This window comes from Micropterus salmoides, unplaced genomic scaffold (assembly GCF_014851395.1).
Source record: "Micropterus salmoides isolate LMB-PRFRI ecotype aquatic unplaced genomic scaffold, ASM1485139v1 Ms_hic_scaffold_21, whole genome shotgun sequence".
Classification (NCBI taxonomy): domain Eukaryota; kingdom Metazoa; phylum Chordata; class Actinopteri; order Centrarchiformes; family Centrarchidae; genus Micropterus; species Micropterus salmoides.
Window position 1 is genome coordinate 8,111,366 of NW_024041262.1, and position 11,593 is coordinate 8,122,958.

Here is an 11,593-nt window from a genome sequence, read left to right on the forward strand (position 1 = left end):
TTCACAACCTTCATTCGCCATTACAATCAAAATGAAAACTAACATCAGACAGACTTACCTCACACTCTCTTCAACACATACCAATCAGTTCCCAATGATCACTCTAAGATAAATGTCTCATGTCTTTCTCTGAAATAAAGCCTTTATTTCTTTTTACTGCCATTTGGCAAATGTATATATACATTATATTCTCTAATCAGTTTATTATCTCATCTTCTCTGTCTGTAGGAAAACATAATTAATCGGATTTGTTATACCAGTGGATAAAAAGTTGCGCTGTTCACTCCACACACGAGCCCAGTACACCAGTTTCACCGGGAACAGTGTTCAAAAACTAAATTGAAGTGCTTTGTGCCATTACACTCACTGTAAATCGTTCTGGATAAGAGCAATCAGCAAACTGAGTTTTCTCTCCCAGTTGCTGGAACAAAGCAACAACAATTCTCAAATCTCCTGCCAGATGAAACTGCCGAGGAAAGCCGGAGCAGATGTCTGATGGGACAAATTTCACGAATTCTGCCAAACCTTCAGGGAATTTCAGACAGAAGACAAGAAATGCCAGAAATTAGAAACAGAGAGGGAGATTGAGAGAAAAAATCAATCAAAAGCGGAGTTGAGTCTGATGTTGCCATCCATAAGAGGTGCTGTTACTCCTGGCGAGGCCCTGCAGTAACCTTGACAGCCACTGCGAGGACATATCAGGGAGCTGGTAATGATGTCAAGTTCATCACAGAATAGCTACATTTAGTCAAATTATTATTTTATTTTGAAATGTGATACAAAGCCTGGCAGGCATAAACTACTCAATAAATCATGGGCAGACATTAGCAATGAACAATTTATTCATTTCAGGGAGCAAATTCAGTATTTGAAGGTGATAAATTATTGGACCTTAATTTCCTCAAGATTTTCTAAAGCCAGTTGGTTTAATGACACTAAACTGACTTAACTCACCGCGAATGGGATGGCACCACAAGCAGGAAACAACAAATTTGTCTTCTGTATTTTACTTTTGTGAGTTAACCACTGAAACACTCATCTGTGTCTTGCTAACACCTGGAGTAAAGCTGGAGCAATAGTCAATGCAAGGGGTTAACCGGAGTAGGTGACTACTTCCAAAGTTTTGATTTATAGTTGAGAGTCAGATTTCACATATTGATATCTCCTCCGCAACTCTAGAAGCATTTGTTGTGTATAGTCTTGGCTATATCATGCTTTATACTCTCCACAGTAAGTGTGTTCACAGTCGAGCAGCTAACGTTATCCAGTAACATACAAAATTCTATAGTTGTATGGCTTTCTACTGTACTTCACCAGCTAACATAATCCATATTACTATCCTGTGTACCACCAGTGTGTCAAAGTGTTGATTTTAGCCTGCAAGAAATGATGTAACGGTAAAAAGCAAATGTGGAGCGATTTGTTTACATTAGCCTACAGAGATGCAAGGCAGAGGTAATCAGCCAACGTTAGCACAGACTTGCCGTTTGCTTCGTACCGCTCGATTTAGATTTATAGTCACACCACAGTACCCATTAACTACATTGCTGAGCCTCTGGTGAAAGACACAAATACAGTTGGTTACTGAAAAGTGCCAGGCGAGCTACCGCCGATCACATTGGCTAAATGCAGTCAGTGTAACGCTATCATGTAATGAGCATGGGTTAGCTTGATATGAGTTCCATGGAGCATATGAGCACACACCTGGTTGCAGTCTAAAAACCGCGCCGCTAGTGACCACTGACAACTACATATTGCCCCTTTAATGTTGTCTTAACTCAACAAATTTCACCAGCATCACAAACATGTACGGGAAAACACAAGCAGCCCCAGCGTGTAGTTACATTTTTGGTCCACATCAGCTACACTGTAGCTTACAGCATAACCAGGAGCACATAGACATTTTTTATATTTTTACTCAGCTCTGCTATTTAAAGCCCAAAAACATCATTCCTTCATGTTCTGCTTTAATTTATCACCAAAAATCCCAATTTAAGCATATATTTACGGTAATTCAGCATTCCACTCAAGCAATTGCGCATACCCTGTTTATGAATCTCATTTGCAGATTTAGGAAATTGACCCTTCTCTAAGCCCCGCCCCCCTCAGTTATTGTTGCTAAGTCCGACAAACTGTCGGCGCTGCCCCTGTCTATTACTGCACTCTCCGGAGAAATACTGTCAGATTAGTTGGAAAAAGCGATCTCAGAAAGAAGCAGACAGTTTTGCAGTTGCATTATAGATTTTAAGGTTGTATTCAGGCTGTCAAACTGACTCAAACGGACTAAAGCTAAAGCCTACCAATCACACAGTACAAGTGATCCACCGCATCCCCCGACGATTGAGACAAAAGACAACGATATGAACGATCAACACTGTTCCTGTAAAGCTGGGAGGCCTCTAGTCATTATTACAATCATTAAAAAGCAGAACAGTAGGGCTTTATTACGTTCCCTTCAGTAGGAAGTTAGCTAGCGTTAGCTAACTAAAATTACATTAGGAACAATCCACAGCCGACATTTTTCTGGATTTATTTTAGGTTTTGGAAAGAGAATAAATCGTACTTCTCCTATCAACCTCTCTGGGTAGCGATTGTAACTATTACAAGTGCCCCAGGAACAGCGTTTCTCCATATCTTAGAAAAATATAGCCAAAAAAATCTAGAAAATGACTCTTTTTGCATTAGAGCCATGAAAGTGTCGGACTTCAGTTAGAGCAAGTCCTATACTGTGCTGTGATTGGCCAGCTGTGTATTCAGGGCGTGGCTTAGCAAAGGGTCAATTGGAGTGACAAAAAAAACTTTAAAACGTATCTGTATAAAAAATGATATCGCCACAGTGGAATGCACCCAGACAATGGTCATTTTGATAATCATTAGAACATATGACTAATCCATGCAGCTAAGTGAATTTGGGGCCGTTTCAGTGAGGAAAAAGAGCACACATGCTCTGGAACTGTTCTTATGCTACGTGATATTAAAAATGAATTCAAGAAACTTGTACAGTTTGTTTATATTGTTCTTGGCTCTTTTTGCCTTTTAACAAAACCAAGAATAAGCAGTGGGCAGGCACTCTGTACTCCCAGCCAAGCTTGGATGTTAAAGCCAACAGCATAATAGGATATCATTTGGATAAATCCTGGCATTTTGAACCAATAGACAAAAATCAAATGTAGGTTGTTTTAAAGGGGAATGAATCCTCCCCATGCCTCTAATGCACGCATGCGCGCGCGCGCACACACACACACACACACATACAAGCTGTTCCTCTCATTTCACATTATATGGTGAAAGGTAAAATCATCTAATTATATTTGACAGATTCTTTGTCTTTTTTCTTTGCTCTTTATTCTTTGTTATGATTTTATGTATTTGATGAATAATCCACTGCTTTGGCTGAAACTATCTGATAATACAGGCTTGTTTTATCTGTTTATAAAGATTACTGATTTAAATATAATGCAGCTGAAATATGACATATATTTAGTCTATGGTTAATAAGTGTAAAAGAACCTGTCAGTGCAATTTGAAAAGGAGTCACTTACGGACATGCACCCCCTCAAACATGTTACTGTACATTGGTGTTTTGGCACAAACGGAGCTGCCAAGTGATTGGTCAGCTCGAGCTGCTTGTGTTTTCTCCGACAAGTTTCCGATGTCTGTGGCAATGGTAGTAATTAAAGACAACATTAAACAAGCCAAAGAAAGGCTCAGTTAACTGCTTCTTTTAAAAAACACACGTAGAAAAGCCATCGCCACTGCTTTTTACCAATCACTACTCTTTATCAGAGAAAATGAAAGGACGTAAACACTACCATTGTACAGCAGTAGCCACCTATTTAGTTACGTGGGTGTAACGAGTTCTAAAATACTCACAAAGTAAATAAAAGAATGCAAACACAATGGAAATATCACTAAAGCACCATATGGCCTGAAGTTTAATGTTATGGTGGTGCAATCAACAGGTGAAATCAAGTTGAACTCGAAATCAAAACCTATGCAGTACAGACTGGTTGGAATTATTGTATATGCTTATGGCAACATTAGTAGATGTTTTTGGCACTTCGGGGCAACAGAACAAGCAGGAAACACAAGACTGATATATTAAAACCCTAGAAAGTTGTTTTGGCAAGCATAGTATGCAGTTGTGTATTTACACTTCTATCAGACACAGTGTCCAAAATTCACCTCATTGAGTGTCCACCAGCTAGTCGCTAACTTTGTCTGTCTGCTATTCGGTGCCGAGCAGGAAGCTTTCTTTCAGACAGAAAACACGAGTTGCTGATGAGAATGTAGTTTGTGAGTCCAAAAACCGCAACAATGAGCTGAAAGACGCTCGGGTTAGGGGAAATGCAGACACAATGAGTCATTGCGCCTTTGATCAATTGTTAAAACTTGACTAGTTTTCATGTCTAGCTCCAATATGTAGACGTGATCCTCTCACGAGTTTGAAAGTGACAGTTGGATTGATCGCGGCCATTTCTGGACAACGCTTCTCTCTGCTCTGCTCCGCGGAGAATACGCAGCGAGTCTGTTTTTGAAGCAAGCCCCTTCAAGACACAGAACGGATCAAACCAGGCAGGAAGTCAGACGTTGAACTGCATAGAGAATCTTTGAACAATTTTCAAAATAATACACCATGTGCAGGCGATTGTATACCAACAATAATTACAGTTAACAGACGAAACAGAAATGGTAGGAGCACAAATTACCATATCGGAAATATCTGAACAAGTCTGCAAAATCAGGCAGGCAAAACGCTCTGATTCTGTAATGCTCCCATTGGGGTATAAAGCCCTGCAGAGCTTGCAGAGATCTGTGCCTGGTAGTAGAAGCACAAAAAGGACAAATAAACAACAAGCCAATAACATCGGGCAGGCAAAATGCTCCACTCCTGAAATGCTTCTGAAATGCTTCCAGTGGAATTTCAATCTGCACAGAGGACGGAACAAAACCGCGTCGCAGCAGTGCCCTGTGGAATCCCCGGGTAAGGCTGTAAACCCAAATTGACTTGTATACATTTGGCTGACTTGTGGAACTGGATGCATGTTTTTTGGCTCAGGTCCCCAAAAAACCCACTGATATGGCAGGACCATGCTTGACTAGAATATCTGCAAGAACACACAAGACTAGTGATGAAGACTGGCTGCATGTTGGGAACAAATAGCAGAAGCTGCAACCGCTGTGTACCACTAGATCAACCAGCACTCTGAGGAACCAACATAAACAGAGCTCCATACCATAAAAACAGAAGTAGAGCCATAAACACGAATGAAGCGGACACTGAAATAACAAGACTGCTGTCCCGCTACATGATGTCCATGCTGCAAGGCCGCGGACTCCTCTGTTTGTCTTGGATCAGCTACAGCGACACACAGATGAACTCTACAGTAAATAATGTGGTGTGTGCATGTCCATGTGTTTGTGTGTGTGCGCTAATGTCTCACACAATTTCTCCAAAAGTTAAAGTTGAAGAATCACTTTAATTAAAGCCAGTAAGGTGTATAGTTGCGGATTTTAAACAGAGTTAAAAGGACATAATGAAAATCAAATACTATTTCTAAAGTAGTCCTCTGAACAGAGATGTACAGAGCTGAATATCTTTTTGGGAGAGAAGGGATGACATCTTGTTCATTATCACCTCTGCTGTGTGGATGAAGGACAGCACACTGAGAGTCCATTTGGAAGGTTTTGGGTTTAGTTTGTCTTGGCTCACACGGATCTGAGATATTTCACTCTCTCTCGCATTTTCTCATCCCTCTCCTTTGCTTCGCCTCTTACGTTACCTTACAACTATTTCTCGTCATATTGCTGCAGCTCCGAACTTTTCACACATACTGTCTTTCTTACAATGCGACAATTGAGTGTTCTTCTTAACTCCAGGTTTTACCAACAAACATCATCTCACTCAAGCCTTTTTCAGACATGGAATACATGACATTACTGGCTCCATCTACAGTATCTGTTGTCTTCAGACAGAGGTGTTACTTAAATGCGCTTTAATCAGAAAGGCATGACCATAACAAGAAAAGAGCTGCAGAGATTTCTGGTTCACAAATATGATATGTATCATATAAAAATCTCATTTTGAGAGATCCCAATCAGTCAGTAGTGGGAAGTAATGCATTACTTAGTTGCTGTGGCCTTTACGTTAACCTGATGACATTCAGACTTCTTCCATGTTTGAAGGCAGTCCAATAGTCATCAGACATCAGTGAGGTCTGTTAACTCGATAAAACAATGACATAACTCAGAAGTCAGCCTCTGTCTCTCTTCCTGGATATCAGCTTTCAGTATTCACTTTTGGCATTGATTACAGACAGTGCTGTCAGGGAAAGATATTCAGACAATGCTCTCACCCTCTGTCCATCTGTCTCCCTCACCATGACTCTCCTTTGGGCTCTCTCTGTATTTGTTTCTGTCTCTCGCTCTGTCCCTTTCATCATCAAAGGAGTTGTTGTTTATCCTCATTTGAACCTCAGATTCCCAAAGAGATTCCCATCCCATATTTTAACAATTTTTTGGTCTGACCCCCCTCCTTGGCTGAACATCATCAGATAGGTCCCTTTTAGTTTGAGGATGAAATTATGGTGTTGATCATATGATTTCTAGTTGTAAGTGTAATGTTATGTGCTGGTGGGAGTCCAGCATCTGGGACTGTCCGCTTGGTTGCTCAATCGTCTTAATGCATTCACATGCTATTTTGTTTGAAAAATGAAACACAGATGAACAACAACTATAACCCATTACAGAGAAATATAGTGTATGCTATTACTTTTAAGTTCATTATCTCTAAAATAACAGTTCACTGTGAGGCAGCAGCCCATTATTCACTGTTTTGCTGGTATGACGCCAACTTGGACTGAACGCACCAGCACTTCAGTTGAAAAAATTATCTCATCTGATAAGTGGTACCAACAACATACTTGACCTTGGTGCTACACTGGCTGACAATGTTGACTACAGGCTCCTGACTTGCATGCTCTAAATGGCGCTGATTTGGCAGGAACAAGCCGCCGCAGATTTATTAGCTTTTGTTTATATCCCCCTTAGTTGTTGCCTTGGCAGCAGCAACTCTTCTGGGGTCCATATTCCTTTAAAATACATATATTTGACAATGTTTGTGCTTACACTTCATACAAGTTGCAACATTAACATTGCATCCAACAAAAAGTCCATCATAACCATGCATATACAAAACATTAAAACAAGTAGAGCAATATAAATGGATTGACTGGTAAAACAAAACCACAATAATAAACAGAAATTAATATAATATATAAAACTATGTTGTCAGTGGTGTATAAAGACCTTACATAATAAACCGTTGTGTTTTTATTACCTTAGAATGAGCCATTTCTATCTACATACACTGCGGGTCCCCTTAAATGGAAGTCTCCCCGTTGTGCCGCCATGTTTCTGCAGTTGCCCAAATGGTCAAACTACTCTACAGAGTGCATTTCGTCATTGTATGCGTACAAGAACAAGTAGTAGTAGTCATCTGGTTTGTTAGAAGTAAGAAGAGAAGGGAAATTTGGACAAACGGAGGACAACAGCCATCAGCCAGTACAAAATACTGCTTTTTAACAAATCCAAGAAGACAAGATCACATCACTCCTGTTTTAGCCTCTCTTCACTGGTTATCAGTACATACATGGATGTGAGTGTGAGTGGTTGTTTGTCTGTGTGCCTTTCGCCCGATGTAAACTGGGATTGGCTCCAGCACCCTACGGTTGACGATGGATGGATGGATTTCAGAAACTATGCAGATGGAACTTAAACCTGCATTCTCTCTAACAGCCAGCAGGGGGCGAGTCCACTGGTTGTGAAAAGAAGTCCGGTTCCATTAGAAATAATATAATAATAGCTACTTCTCATCTGAATTATTACATCAGTACTTTCATAATGAGTTTATGGTCTCATGATGTTCATTCAGTAAATTTTGGTCCTATTTAGGGGGAAATAAACTAGAAAGCAGCATATTCTTTAGACTACCTTATGATTAACAAGTAGCTGCCATGGCAGTCTGTCAATCAGGATAAAGGCGACTTGTATCAACTGCTCTGTGTAAAGTTTTTTATTAAATGGCTGTCAGCAGGAGATCTGTGGTGGTGATGCCGCAGTGGAGTGAGAGACCCGGGTTCGAATCCACTGTGAGACACCAATGTGTTCCTGAGCAAGACACTTAACCCCTAGTTGCTCCAGAAGGGTGCGACCTCTGACATAATTAGCAATTGTAAGTCACTTTGGATAAAAGGGTCAGCTAAATGACTAAATGTAACCTTTGTATTTTTATAATTTTAACTGTGATTAAGTTTTAGTTTTTTAATATATATTCAGAATGTATCTAATAAATGATTAAACATGTTAACAGTATAACATAACTTATAAGTCTTTGGTTTTGTTGTAACGTTGATAAATAACTTTTAGAGGGAGGGACAGTGGGGCCCGGTGGGGCCTGTTGCAAAAAAGTTTAATGTTGGACCCTGAATTTAAAGCAGTTCATGGTTCTGCTCCCAGCTACATTGCTGAATTGTTGTTCCTCTATGAACCACAATGCAGCCTCAGATCTTCTTCAGGGCTTTCTTGGCATTTCTATGACCCGGCTCAGGAGTAAAGGTGACCAGGCTTATGCAGTCAGGGCCCCTCAGCTACTGAACTACCTGCTTTAGATGGTTAAATCCTTGTTCAACCATGTAAAGCACTTTGTAACTTTGTTTTAATAAGTGATGTATAAATAAAGTATTATATTATTATTAGTAGTAGTAGTAGTAGTAGTAGTAGTAGTAGTAGTAGTAGTAGTATTCAGTGGAGTGCTAATCATGTTGCTCTATTCTGGAAAACTTTTCCCGCACTTTGTCTTTTTTTTTTTGGCTGAACAAAAATTCAGATGATACTTTGGCTTGTATTACCTGCAAGGGGCATCTTGGACTAAGACATAAGGGACACCTTCTTATAATAGATACTCCTCTTCCCAGTTTTTGCAGCCATTTTGTCTATGTGACTTCCCCAGTTGCTCATCAAGCAAGATCCCCAAGAGTTTAGCCTCACTGACTTGCTCTATGGAGGTGCCCTTGATTGGGAAGTTCATTCTCTCACAATAGTAGCTTGAGACAAAAAACACATTTTTTTATTACATAGTTTTTGTCTACCTAGTTTTTAATCAAATGTAGTTCATTCTTCAGTTTATTATTTAAAGCATCGTGATTAGCTGACAATGTATGCACAGTGGTAAACACTGTTAAAGTGGCTTTAAAAAAGCATAATTACTAAGAACCCTCCTTGAAAACCATCCTTGATTCAGAAAAACTACTATCAAATAAGTAGATGGAAGCAGTGGTGTTAAGGTTGAATATTTTCATCAGTGCATGACATAATGAGTTGATGATGGACACAGTGGCAGATAAGTAGTTTAACAAAAAACTATATTTAGGTTTATATAAAGAGGCCTCGGTGGATGTAAAGAGAGTATAACGAGCTGGCGCTGAGTTCAACTAAAATCCATCATCGCCACCACTCCCTAACTATTAGTCATAACTATCAGCATTAGGTTACATTAAATCCACATGCATACTGCAATACTTTAAGAACCTCTGAGTTGCTGTGCTGCTCCCACCACAAGACATTTCGTGTTCCAGACTGTCATGTTGATGTGAGGGTGCACACACCACACAACTGATCTCATGCCAGGTGTAGTGATTACCAGATTATTCCACTTGGAGAAATCCAAATCGGATTGTGCAGACTGTGACCTTTTTTCAGGTGCAAATGGGATTTTTGCGCAACCATTTGCGGTGTATGTACCAAACAAAAGAGAAGGCGTAAAAATAGACATAATAAACATTTTTCTGAAGACTAACAAATAACTTGTTAAAAAGAAATGATTCTTAGAAAGAATTAGAGAAAAACTGATATTAAATGTTGAGAGTTGGATAGTAAAAGCAAACAGATGGTGGGGAGTTGTGGTTTGTGTTGCGATAAACTTAAATTTGAACTTGGCAGCAGGCTGTATCTGAACTCAATAATTAGTTTTACCACATTTATCACAATATATTCTATTTAACATTGGCTTCAAGTGTACAAGTTGCACAGTTGACTGTCACATTTTAGGAGTTCCTGATATTGAAGCTTAAAATGTTCAAATTGGGGCCTTAATAATGCAATCATTAATATTATTTACTTAAATAACCATCAAAACAGGGTGAATAAGAAGTTCTTTGTTGATTTTTGGATTCTGGCCTCTCTCCACTCAAACATGGCTGTGATGTCATTTGAAAATAATCTCTAAAAACATCAGTCTGAGCACCCAGGGTCAATTTTTTAGCAATTGTTTGTCAGTAAAGCAATTGTGAAGATTAAACCATCATGCGTGCTTTATTCTTAGTTTCAACACATTTTCTCCTGTTTAAATAAGCTCAATGATCGTCACTCACTGGAGTTTTGACAGAGGGGGAACTTGAGCTACACTGCTCAGCAATCTGAGTGGTGATAAACATTCCTACAATGTAATTATCCATTAAAGAAGAAGTCAAATAGCAGTAGCTGCTCCCAAGCCAAGCCTCACACCTCGTCCTAGCTCATGCATGTCTACGGATGTGTGTGTGTGTTTCTATAAAAAATAGGGGTTGGCAGTGGCAAGAGACTTTTTGGTCATTAATTAAATGTAATTGCAGTCAAACCGAACTGTTATCAGCTTCTCCTCAAACAAGCATTTTGGTTGAAACTCAAGATCCTTTGCTACATTTGGCCCCGGCTGTCCCCCTCACACTTTATATAAACACTTTATAAATCCTTCCAACAATGAGTGTCTACACACACACACAGTATCTTCTCGTTCCAAGCAATCGAGGCACTTATTTATAAATGAGGCCTGTCTCAGATTGTTCATGGAGGCTTTGCAACAAAACCACAATCTGCCTAAAGCGAAAAGCCAAAGAGGTAAAGAGCCTCGGCCATGATTTAGCTTTTTTTTCCTTTCTTTTTTTGCCCTTGTCTGAGAACAAAAAAACTTGCATAAAAGAAATATTTAGAGTCACATGTTCATATTTCATTAACATTTCAACCTTTACTTTAGGTATTTAAATATGCTTTACACAAATACAACTCGTGAAAGTTTCAATACAAAAATGTTACTTCTGATAAATTATATTTCTGCAGTGCTACTTAAACTTAACTTTAGACGCCTACAATCCTAGGTAAAGGCAGAAGTGATCAGTAATATTAGAATCAGTGTTTTTTTGTTAATATACTCCCTTTACACATTTCTCACAAAATAATGATTTGAATTTCAGACAAGAATTATTAAATATTTGTGATGTTGTCACAGTTTTTTTGCAGGTTCTGTAAACAACACAGTTAAAAACAGTCGCATTTTAGACAAACTACCCGTCTTTACTATGCAGTGCATGCAACTATGAACAGTATGCCATGTACCAACCAAAAACAGGTTCATGAAAGTTATGTATGTACGTATCAAATTTCCAGCAACATTTGTAGTATTTAAGAAGAACTTTCAGACCAACACATTTCGGCTTCTGGTTGATGATTTTTACTACAAGTGTTGCTGGAGTTTTTACTGCTTCAGACTTTTTCCCTT